Source organism: Chrysochloris asiatica, unplaced genomic scaffold, assembly GCF_000296735.1.
Source record: "Chrysochloris asiatica unplaced genomic scaffold, ChrAsi1.0 scaffold00110, whole genome shotgun sequence".
In the NCBI taxonomy this organism is placed as follows: domain Eukaryota; kingdom Metazoa; phylum Chordata; class Mammalia; order Afrosoricida; family Chrysochloridae; genus Chrysochloris; species Chrysochloris asiatica.
In genome coordinates this window covers 4,578,514-4,588,243 of record NW_006408628.1, presented here as the reverse complement: position 1 = coordinate 4,588,243, position 9,730 = coordinate 4,578,514, and the positions used below count along the sequence as shown (strand labels likewise).

At 40.7% G+C, this 9,730-nt stretch overlaps 1 pseudogene; it reads right to left on the bottom strand.

The window, feature by feature from the left end:
• LOC102821178 overlaps window positions 1-8,615 on the bottom strand; it is a 31,695-nt pseudogene extending 23,080 nt beyond the window's left edge.
• Window positions 8,616-9,730: the final 1,115 nt, after the last annotated feature.

Here is a 9,730-nt window from a genome sequence, read left to right as displayed (position 1 = left end):
GAACATATTGTCGGGAGGGACCACTGAAGAAGGATATCATGTTTGGTAAGATGGAAGGTCAGAGATAAAGAGGAAGACCCCCAGTGAGATGGATTGGTAAAGTGGCAGCATCAGCGGGCTCAAGCATGGCAACAATGGTGAGGTTGGCTCAGGATCAGGCAGTTTTCCTTCTGCTGTGCATAAGTTTGCTATGAGTTGGTACCTACTCAATGGCATCTAACAACAACAACAAAGCCACCGCAAATTGCAAGGGGAAAGGAAAGCATAGCCAAGTTGAAAGAGTTAGGGATCAGGTAAGTGGCTTATTTGCTAAGCTCAGATGAATGACTTAAATTAAAACATATATTAAATTAAGTATTAATTTAAAACATATGGAGAGCATGTCAGAAATGGGCCACGTCCAGACCCCAGTTCATACCTTACAATATTTTGATTTAGGGAGCAGCCAACTGACAGTCTATGAAAAGAAAGAGTGTTGATTCTTTCACTCATGAAACCTGCATGAACTTCCAGAGCTATCAAATCCCCTGATAAACAAAAGAGTATCTTGTGTTATTTTTCAGTTGGAGTCTGTTTAGAGTAAAATCGAGCTATTTCCCCAGTGGCTAAAAAACAGTCGTTGAACATTACTCAAACAAGGGTGAACATGTATGCTCCACAATTTAAATCTATTCACAACTATATTTTCTCAAGATAGTAGCTCATGTTCAGACCTTTTCATCATTTAAAAAACAAAAACAAAAAGAACCCTTAGTAAAATAAGACCAGTGAAGATCATCTGCCCATTAACAATGTCTTCACAGTACTTTCAAATAAACCAGATAAATAGGGAGCCTCGTGCTTTAAATGTTAATAAAATAAATATTTCTGATTTTTAGTATTTCTTGTTGTTCTGGCCAGGTATCTGAATTCCTCTGTCTCTCTAGTTTTATTTTATTTTTTTTATAATGTCAAAAATTTATTTTAAAAAAGGTATATCGTTTTTGTCTCAGCATGCATATGCTTAGTTAAACAGGTTCTAACAAAAGGTTGTTGGGAGATGTCTGAAGCATTGCCAAATTAGATTCACAAACATCAGCTTGATTGATGGTTGAATTTTTCTGTAGGCAAAAAAGTCAGAAGATGAACTAATTTCTTTTTTTCTAAATTTTGCTTTTAATTATATAGATATAAAGCCAGGCCAGGAATTATGATGGTGTAGTGTGTCTCTTATTTAAGGGGTAGTCTTCCTTTACAGGAGTCCTGGTGTGACACTGTGGGTTAATGCGTTGGACTGCAAAGTCGTTTTGAATTGTGAGGTTGGTGGCTCAAACTCACCAGTCGCTCCTCGGAAACTCTATACAGGGTTGTTATGGATTGAACTGACTTGATGATATTTAACAACAACAACTTCCTTTACAATTAAACATCTTGACCAGTATATATATATTGGCAAAGTGGCAGCATCAATGGGCTCAAGCATGGCAACAATGGTGAGGTTGGCCTAGGATCAGGCAGTTTTATTAATGTATGACAATTAAGAACTGATAGTTACTAATGATGACAACTTTCATTTATTGAACCCTCAGATACATATGGACTTCTGGTGTGACGCTGTAGAATAAACACTGGACTGTGAACCAAAAGTTTGGTGGTTCAAACCCACCAGCTGCTCCTTGGGAACCCTGTTCAGGGTCGCTATGAATCAGAATCGACTCGACAGCACTTAATTAAAAACAGACACATACAATTGTCATTAATCCTCCCAAGTGACTGAAGAACGGTGCTGTCATCTCTATTTTGTATAGAAAGGTGATTTTTAAAGATTAAGTAATCTTCCCAAGGCATATCCAGTTAGGAATAAAGGTAGGGTTAAGTTCCATTTTCCTTTAAATCACAGTCTCTTGTTACTCAGTAGTTCTTCAACTTTTGGATTTTTCAGTAAAGAGCCGGAATAAATAGACAAATAGATAAATAAAATAGAAAGCCAAAAACAAAACAAAAAATCCTTGGGCTCAAAATTAGGCTGACATTTTTGTATGGACAGATTAAGAAAAGAAATAAATGAAAGAAATTGGCATGGCGCTGTAGGATAAACACTAGACCGCAAAGTCAATTTAAACCACAAGGTCGGAGGTTTAAACTTACCAGCCGCTCCTTGGCAACCCTATACAGGGTCACTATGAGTCAGAACCAATTCAATGGTACTTAACAACAATAAGAAGCATCATCTATTCTTAACATCACTTTGCAAAAGAAAGGCTGTTTAATTTTACTTGTTATATTTTAGAATCTGAGCATGGAATGTTATTTCCCAGTCCTTTTTGTGGTTGAAAGGCCAAAGGTTGTAATGTGTCTGGTCTCTTTCTGGAAGCAAAGCCTACTTTGAGCAGGGCTATGTCAACCTCAAAAAAGCCAGATGGTCAGATTTTAGAACAGAACCAGTTCTTTGTGGAAAAGGGCAGTTGGTAACCTTGCACCAGCAAACTTACAGACGCAAGCTCACATATCTCCCTTATTGTTCCTGGTAGAGTCCATGAAGTAGGTTTCAGCTCAGCAACCCCATCTGAGAGTAGAACGCCCCCTTGAATTTTCTAGGCTGTCATCTCTATGTGAGCAAATTGTCCGATCTTTCTGCCATGGAGATTCTGGGTAGATTTGAACCACCAGTCTTTTGCCATGGGGCAGTACAAGTGTGAGAACAAGCATTTGAGAGCCCTTGTGGCACTGTAGGATAAGCACTGGACTGCTAACTACAAGGTCGGTGGTTCAAACCCACCAGCTGCTCCTTGAGTCAATGGCAATGGATTTGGTTTTGGGTTTTGGTAGAATAAAATGGCATTCATCACCTGTCTTTTTTCAGTTAGGCAGATAAAGGGCCCCCAGGTGTAGATTTCAATACCACCTTTAGGTTTAAAATATATAAACAAAAATTTCCTCCTATGCCTGTTACTGCTGTTTAGTGCTGTGGAGTTGGTTCTGACTCACAGCAGCCCTGTCTAGGGTTTCCGAGGAGGGGCTAGTTGGTGTGAACCACCAACCTTGTGGCTCAAACTGACTTTTCAGTCCATTGTTTATCCTCTAGTATATAGTAGAATATCTTCCAGAAATTTCCTTATGTTATCAGAACACACAACCTTTTCCCTATTCCCTAAGGCTATGGACTGAACTGGATTTTCCTTTCTGTTTTATTGTTTTCACATGTCTGCAAACTCTCAAGTGACCATTTCTTTCAATGATAAATTTGGAGGAAATTATAGTCTCTGCACACAGAAGGCCAGAAGTGTCCCCTCAAGTCTCTAGATAACAAGAAGGGACTGCTTTCTTTCAACGCTGGGCTCAAGCAACCAATTGAAAAAGGGGTAGCTCCATCAGTAGGAGCTGAGCTGAGAATTCCGTTGCTAGGAAGAGCCACAATTAAGATAATAGATTAGTTTCCAAAGCGTATGTCAATCTGAGAAACCATTTCCCTCAGACTGTCATTGCTGATTTAAATGAATTTAATGCCAGTGTTACTTACATACTAAAACTTCATATACAGTCTTAATGCTTATAGTTCTTCTAATTGTAAAACTAAAACAAATGTACAAACTAAGGACTAAAACTCTAAAACCAATAAAATTGAAATAAACATTAACGTAACATGTAATTTTGCTGACATTCAATTGCCACTCACAGTATGACTATGTTATGGATGAGCATGATGTAAGGTTTTTGGAATTTGGCATGCCCGTGCTTAGGAGTCTAATGACAAGGTCGACAATTCAAATCCACCAACTGTTCCTCAGGAGAAAGATGAGGCTGTGTGCTCTCTTAGAGATTTACAGCCTGAGAACCCTTATATAGGGTTGTCGTGAGTTAGAACTGACTCGATGGCGTAGATTTGTTTGTTTAAAATTTTATACTATTGCAAAGGAGCCCTGGTGGCATTGTGGGTTAGGTATTGGTCTGCAAACTGCAAGTAGGTGGTTCAAACCCAGCTGATGCGTAAGAGGAAGATGAAGCTGTCTGTTTCTGTAAAGATTTATAGTATCGGATATCCTATACAGGGTCTCAATGAGTCAGAATCAACTCGATTGCAATGGATTTTTGTTGTTGTTTCATACTAATTGAGGAGCCCTGGTGGCTCTGTGGGTTAAGCATCAAGCTGCTTAAACTTACCAGCTGCTCCAGGTGGGAAAGATGAGACAGGCTGCTTCTGTAAAGATTTAAAGTCTTGGAAACACTATGGGGCAGTTCTCTGTCCTAGAGGGTAACTATTGGTCCGAATTAACCCAATGGCAGTGAGTTCAGTTTTGGTTTTCTACTGTTTCATGCATGGGCTGATCCCAATTCATCTACTTCTTCTCTATTTGACCTACTGAGAAACTTTGCTTATACCCAGACCTCATTTACTTTCATGAGGAATAAATACATGTTTTACTTAATAAGTCTGTCTCTGTCTTTAACTTATTGTTGTTATTGTTGTTAAGTGCCACTGAATCCATTCCGATTTGTTGTGACCTTATATAGGGTTTCCAAGGGGTGGCTGGTGGGTTTGGGCTGCCAACCTTACAGTTAGTCGTTTAGTGCTTATCTTACAGCATTATACCAGGATTCCATTTAGCCTATGCCAATTAAAATACTGTTGTTGTTGTTAGGTGCCATTGAGTCAGCACAAACTCATAGCGACCTTACGCACAGCAGAACGAAACAATGTCTGATCCTGGGGCAACCTCACTACTGTTGCCACACTTGAGTCCATCGATGCTGCCACCTGGACAATCCATCTTGTTGGGGGTCTTCCTCTTTTTCTCTGACCCTCCATTTTACCAAACATGATATCCTTCTCCAGCGACTGTTCCCTCCTGACAATATGTCCAAAGTATGAGAGACGAAGTTTGGCCATCTTGGTCTCCAAGGAGCACTCTGGTTGCACTTCTTCCCACACAGATCTGTTTGTTCTTTTGGCAGTCCATGGTACTTTCAATATTCTCCTCCAACACCATAACTCAAATGCATCAATTCTACGATCTTCCTTATTCACTGTCCAGCTTTCGCATCTATATGAGGTTAGTGAAAATACCGTGGCTTGCATCAGGTGCACCTTAGTCCTCAAGCTGAGATCTTTGCTCTTCAACACTTTAAAAAGGTCTTGTGCAGCATATTTGCCTAATGCAATATGTCGTCTGATGTCTTGACTGCTGCTTCCGTGAGTGTTGTTGGCAACAAAGTGATTTTGAAGTCCTAGAAGGACTGGCCACTGTTTTACACTGAGCAAGTTTCTGCCGTAGCATTTGTAATGCTTCTCTGTTAACTCAGGCCTCCTTGGAAGAAAAGTGTCTCTGCTGTCTCTTTGTACCTCCACCACCCCAAACAGTTCTCCACTACATAGTTGCTGGTTGCCCTGGAGTCAGTTCTGACTCATGGTGACCGTGTGTGCTGTAGGGTAGAACTAACTCCCTCATAGGGTTTCCAGGCTGGAAATCTTGATGGAAACAGACTGACACATCTCTGTCCTGAGAAGTAGCAGTGGGTGGGTTTCAATCACTAACCTTTCAAGCAGCCTGATACTTGCCCAAGGAGCCACCGGGGAGTCTTAGGAAGACCCAAACATTTTTCATTCATTGTGTGTGTATGTGTGTGCATTAAGGAAATTTCTGGAAGATAAATTTTGGCAAAAATGAGGGAATAAACCATGAGAGAAGAAATAAGAAATTTAGGGGATTCCATACATGGAAACAGAGAAGGAAATTCCCAGGATGTCAGCTATTCATCAGGCCAGAAAAATGGAGGGCAGGAGGAAGGAGGTCTCTAAAAACAGGGAGAGGGGGACCCTTATATCAAGTTTTTGGAAAGTGTTTAGCGGCTGCTAGACCAGTTTGATTTGTTGTTACTATGTGCCATTAAGTCGGTGTTGATTCATAGTGAATTCATATGCACGACAGAACAAAACACTGTCCGGTTCTGCATCAACTTCACAATCATATCGACACCTGAGCCCATCACTGCCACTATTGTGTCAACCCATCTTGTTGGGGGGTGGGGCTCTTTTTCCCAGACCCTCCACTTTACCAAACATGATATCCTTCTCCAGGGACTGGTCCCTCCTGACAATATGTCTGAACTAGACCAGCCAGTTGTTAAGTATTGTTGAGTCAGTTCCGTCCTGTGCTTATCTTATAGCACCAGACCAGAACTCCTGAACATCTAGAGCATTTGAAAAATTAGCGCTTAAACAAAAAAAATTTTTTTAAAGTCCTGTTTAAGAAATCTGTTCAGAACCAATTGAGTAGTCCTTATATCATTTACTGATTCCATTGGGTGCTTTGATTCTGCTGCTAATACTTTTAGGTATTTTAAGAAAGCAGTTTTAATTACCTATTAATCTGGCTTTTGTATTAGTTAGTAATAACAGCAAAAATCACCTCCCTTTGTCAGTATTTATGCATGCTAGTTTCTTCATTCCCTTCATAGTAGCTGCGGTATCGCTGTTTGCTGTCATTATTCTTAATCTTTGTTCTTATGCACATGGTAAATTCTGGACTTGTTCATTCATAGCCCTAGCCTTCCAAAAAGTATGACTGATAAAAAAAAGGTTAAAAACAATGAAAAGATCTAATAAAATGTTAAGCTTAATTTCATCACCAAAAGGGGATGGCGATCAGTTTTGGGAGCCATCCTTCAGTGTCCTCAGATGCCCTGACCAGATAGAAGAGTGACTGCCCATAGTCCTCGGGGCTGCTCTGTCATGGCTGCCAGGTGGTGGCCAGTGTGGGTGCAGCTCAAGCTGTGATCTGGATCCGTGGAAATCAAACAGACTCCAGCCCAGCTGGGACCCTTCTGTCATTCTGCAGTTCGGCCACTGGGCAGCTGCTTTGTAGGGGACAGCCTGAGGCTAGTTTCAAGTCCCTGAGATGGTGTGAGTCTCTGTTTCCAAAGCCAATTATGTGAAGACATGGCTAGCTCCAACTTACAGACAGATTGAATTCCAGCAGCCTATTTTAAAGTCAGTTCTTTAGAACTGGAAAATAGTTTTTCTAGCAACTCATAAAAGAAAATGAACACAAGGCCAGTCCTTAGAAATCTGTTTAAATTCAAACCTTGATGAAATACTGTACATGGACAATGAAAAGCAGAAGAAAAAAAAATAAACTCTGTAGCTTAGAAATGAAGGTTATGTGTGCAAAGCCATAATTATTAGAAATAATCAAATTAATGAAAAGTCTCTTATTTATATAGCATGGTTTTGACAATGGCACTTTTAATTAGATGAGAATGAGAAGGACATTGTAGATTTGTGGAGATTATCAAGAAGACCATTCCAAGGTCTTTCAGAGGCTTTAGAAGTTATGGAGTAATTTCACTTCAAAACTTTGCATTGGCACCAAGATTTGCTAGCACCAATGAACTGTCATAAGGTTTATTTGTATTAACAAAGAAGGAATGAAGAGAAAAAAGAGGGAGAATGTCTTGGGTTAGGTTTGCTGGAATTCAGACTCTGAAACAAAGATGCATGTATAAGAAGGTGACTGGGGATGGCTTCCTGGGTCTGACCTATGGGAAAAGGAGGAGCTTGGATGGAGATGATTCCATACCAAGGACTCAGCTGGCACAATGGGGAGGACTGGTACAGGCAAAGGTCCTTCAGGGTTGTCTCTTCTTGGGGCAATGGGCCAAGGTTTCTATCTCCTCACCGACCAGTCACTAGATATGGGTCACGGTAGGTGGAAGGGGCACGTGATCATGTGCAAAGCTGAGAGTGATTCTTGGAGAGGAACTCATATGAGAACCATCAGCCACCAGCACTCCCAACCATTGGGCAAACTGGTCCTCAGTTTAGAAATCCCACATCCACTATGGAGGAAAGTGTCAATGTGTTTATATGTTGTTGTTGTTGTTGTTAAGTGCCTTCGAGTTGGTTCCGACCCATAACGACCTTGTACAGGGTATCCGAGGCTGTAATGTTTATATGTAGATGTGTGTATGTAGAGGAGAGGGAGTGAATTGAATGGTGAACAGAGGACACCTGAGGACAGTCTGAGAGCCCCTCTTAAGCCCTACTGAGGGGAAGGGAAGGAGGTTTCAGTGCATGATGACTTGAACAACTGGGTTTCTGGACTGGAAGGAAAGGGATGACAACCTTGATATCGTGCAAAGGGAACTAGAAATGAAGTTGTATCTTCCACCTTTGGGGTTTTTGCACAAATAAGCAGACAAAGGCCACTGAAATGCTTCCAACAGTTTTGTGTATCGGGATAATATAGATCAGCTTTTCAATTTTGTGATGTTTTGCACTGTTTTACAAAATAGTTGTATTTTTTGTTGTTGTTATGTGCTGTGGAATCAGTTCTAACACATAGTGACCCTGTACAGGGTTTTCGAGGCTGTAGATCTTTATGGGAGCAGAATGCCTCAGCTTTCTCCCGCAGAACAGCTGGTAATTTCGAACTGCTGACCCTGAGGTTAGCAGCCCGATTCATAACCACTACGCTACCAGAGCTCCTTGTTGTTGTTGTTAGCTGTTATCAATTCTACTGTCACCTTATATACAACAGCATTACCCTGACTGGCATTACCCTCACAACTGCCAGCATATTTGAGTCCATCTTGGTGGCTACGTCCCAATCCATCTTACTGAGGCTCTCCAAGTACATGTTGACACTAAGTTAACATGATGTCCTTCTGTAGAGATTGATCCTTCTGATGATCTCTCTTAAGGAAGCAAATTGGACAATTTTCTGTCATGATCTATAAGGTTTGCATTTGCTAATTTTTGAAAGTGGATGTTAGATTTCCTAGTCTGTCTTGGTCTGTAAGCTCTGCTGAAACCTCTCTACTATGGATGACCCTGCTGGTAATAGTCACATACATTCCAGCATCATAGCAACATGCAAGCCACCATTTTACAATAGACTGACAGATGGGTGGTGGATAATTTCATGACAGACAATTATTTTTGATGCTAAAGTGCTGGTAGTGTACTGGTTACAAGTCGGACTGCTAACCTTAAGGTCAGCAATTTGAAACTACGAGCTGTTCTCAGGGAGAAAGATGAGACTTTTTGCCCCCATAAAGATTTACAGCCTTGGAAACCTTGTACAGGGTCGCTATGAGTTGGAACCAACTCCGACATACTACCACCACCACCAAAGTGAAATTAAATACATTTGCTGGTTTTCATATGTACTGTGTTTCAAGGCTTTTGTGACATATCAGTGGCATCTGGACATAGATATATACCACATATTGCTGCAAAATATATTGGGGATTTTTGGATTCTCTTGTACAGAGAACCGATTGTGAGAGATACAACAAGAAGTGAATACAGAAGTCTTTGCTTTCACTCATGGAGATTAAGATTCAATTGGGAAAACAGAGAATGCAAAGTACACAGCTACTTTTAAGCTAAGGGGCAATTTTTTCCCCCAGGAAACCCACGTTTTAAAGGGAGAGAACACTCAGGGGGTGACAGAAGAGATAGGATCCTGAGCAGATGTGCATTTCCTTCTATATCTAGAAGAATCGACAGCCTGAGCCTTCCAAAGTGAGTTAGCATGCAATTATATACAAATCCCTGAGCAGCTTAGGTTTTTGAGGGTTGTTTTTCTGTTTATTTGGTCCTTGTGGTATTTTGGAATGTGCATATCTCAAATATCTATGAGGCATTCTGTAAGCTATATTCCAGACGTTGTCTTTGGGGTGAGTTCATTTATAATGCATTGGTGGGCTTTTCTGGAATCCAGGTTTAGGAATCTTTGTTTAGGATGCA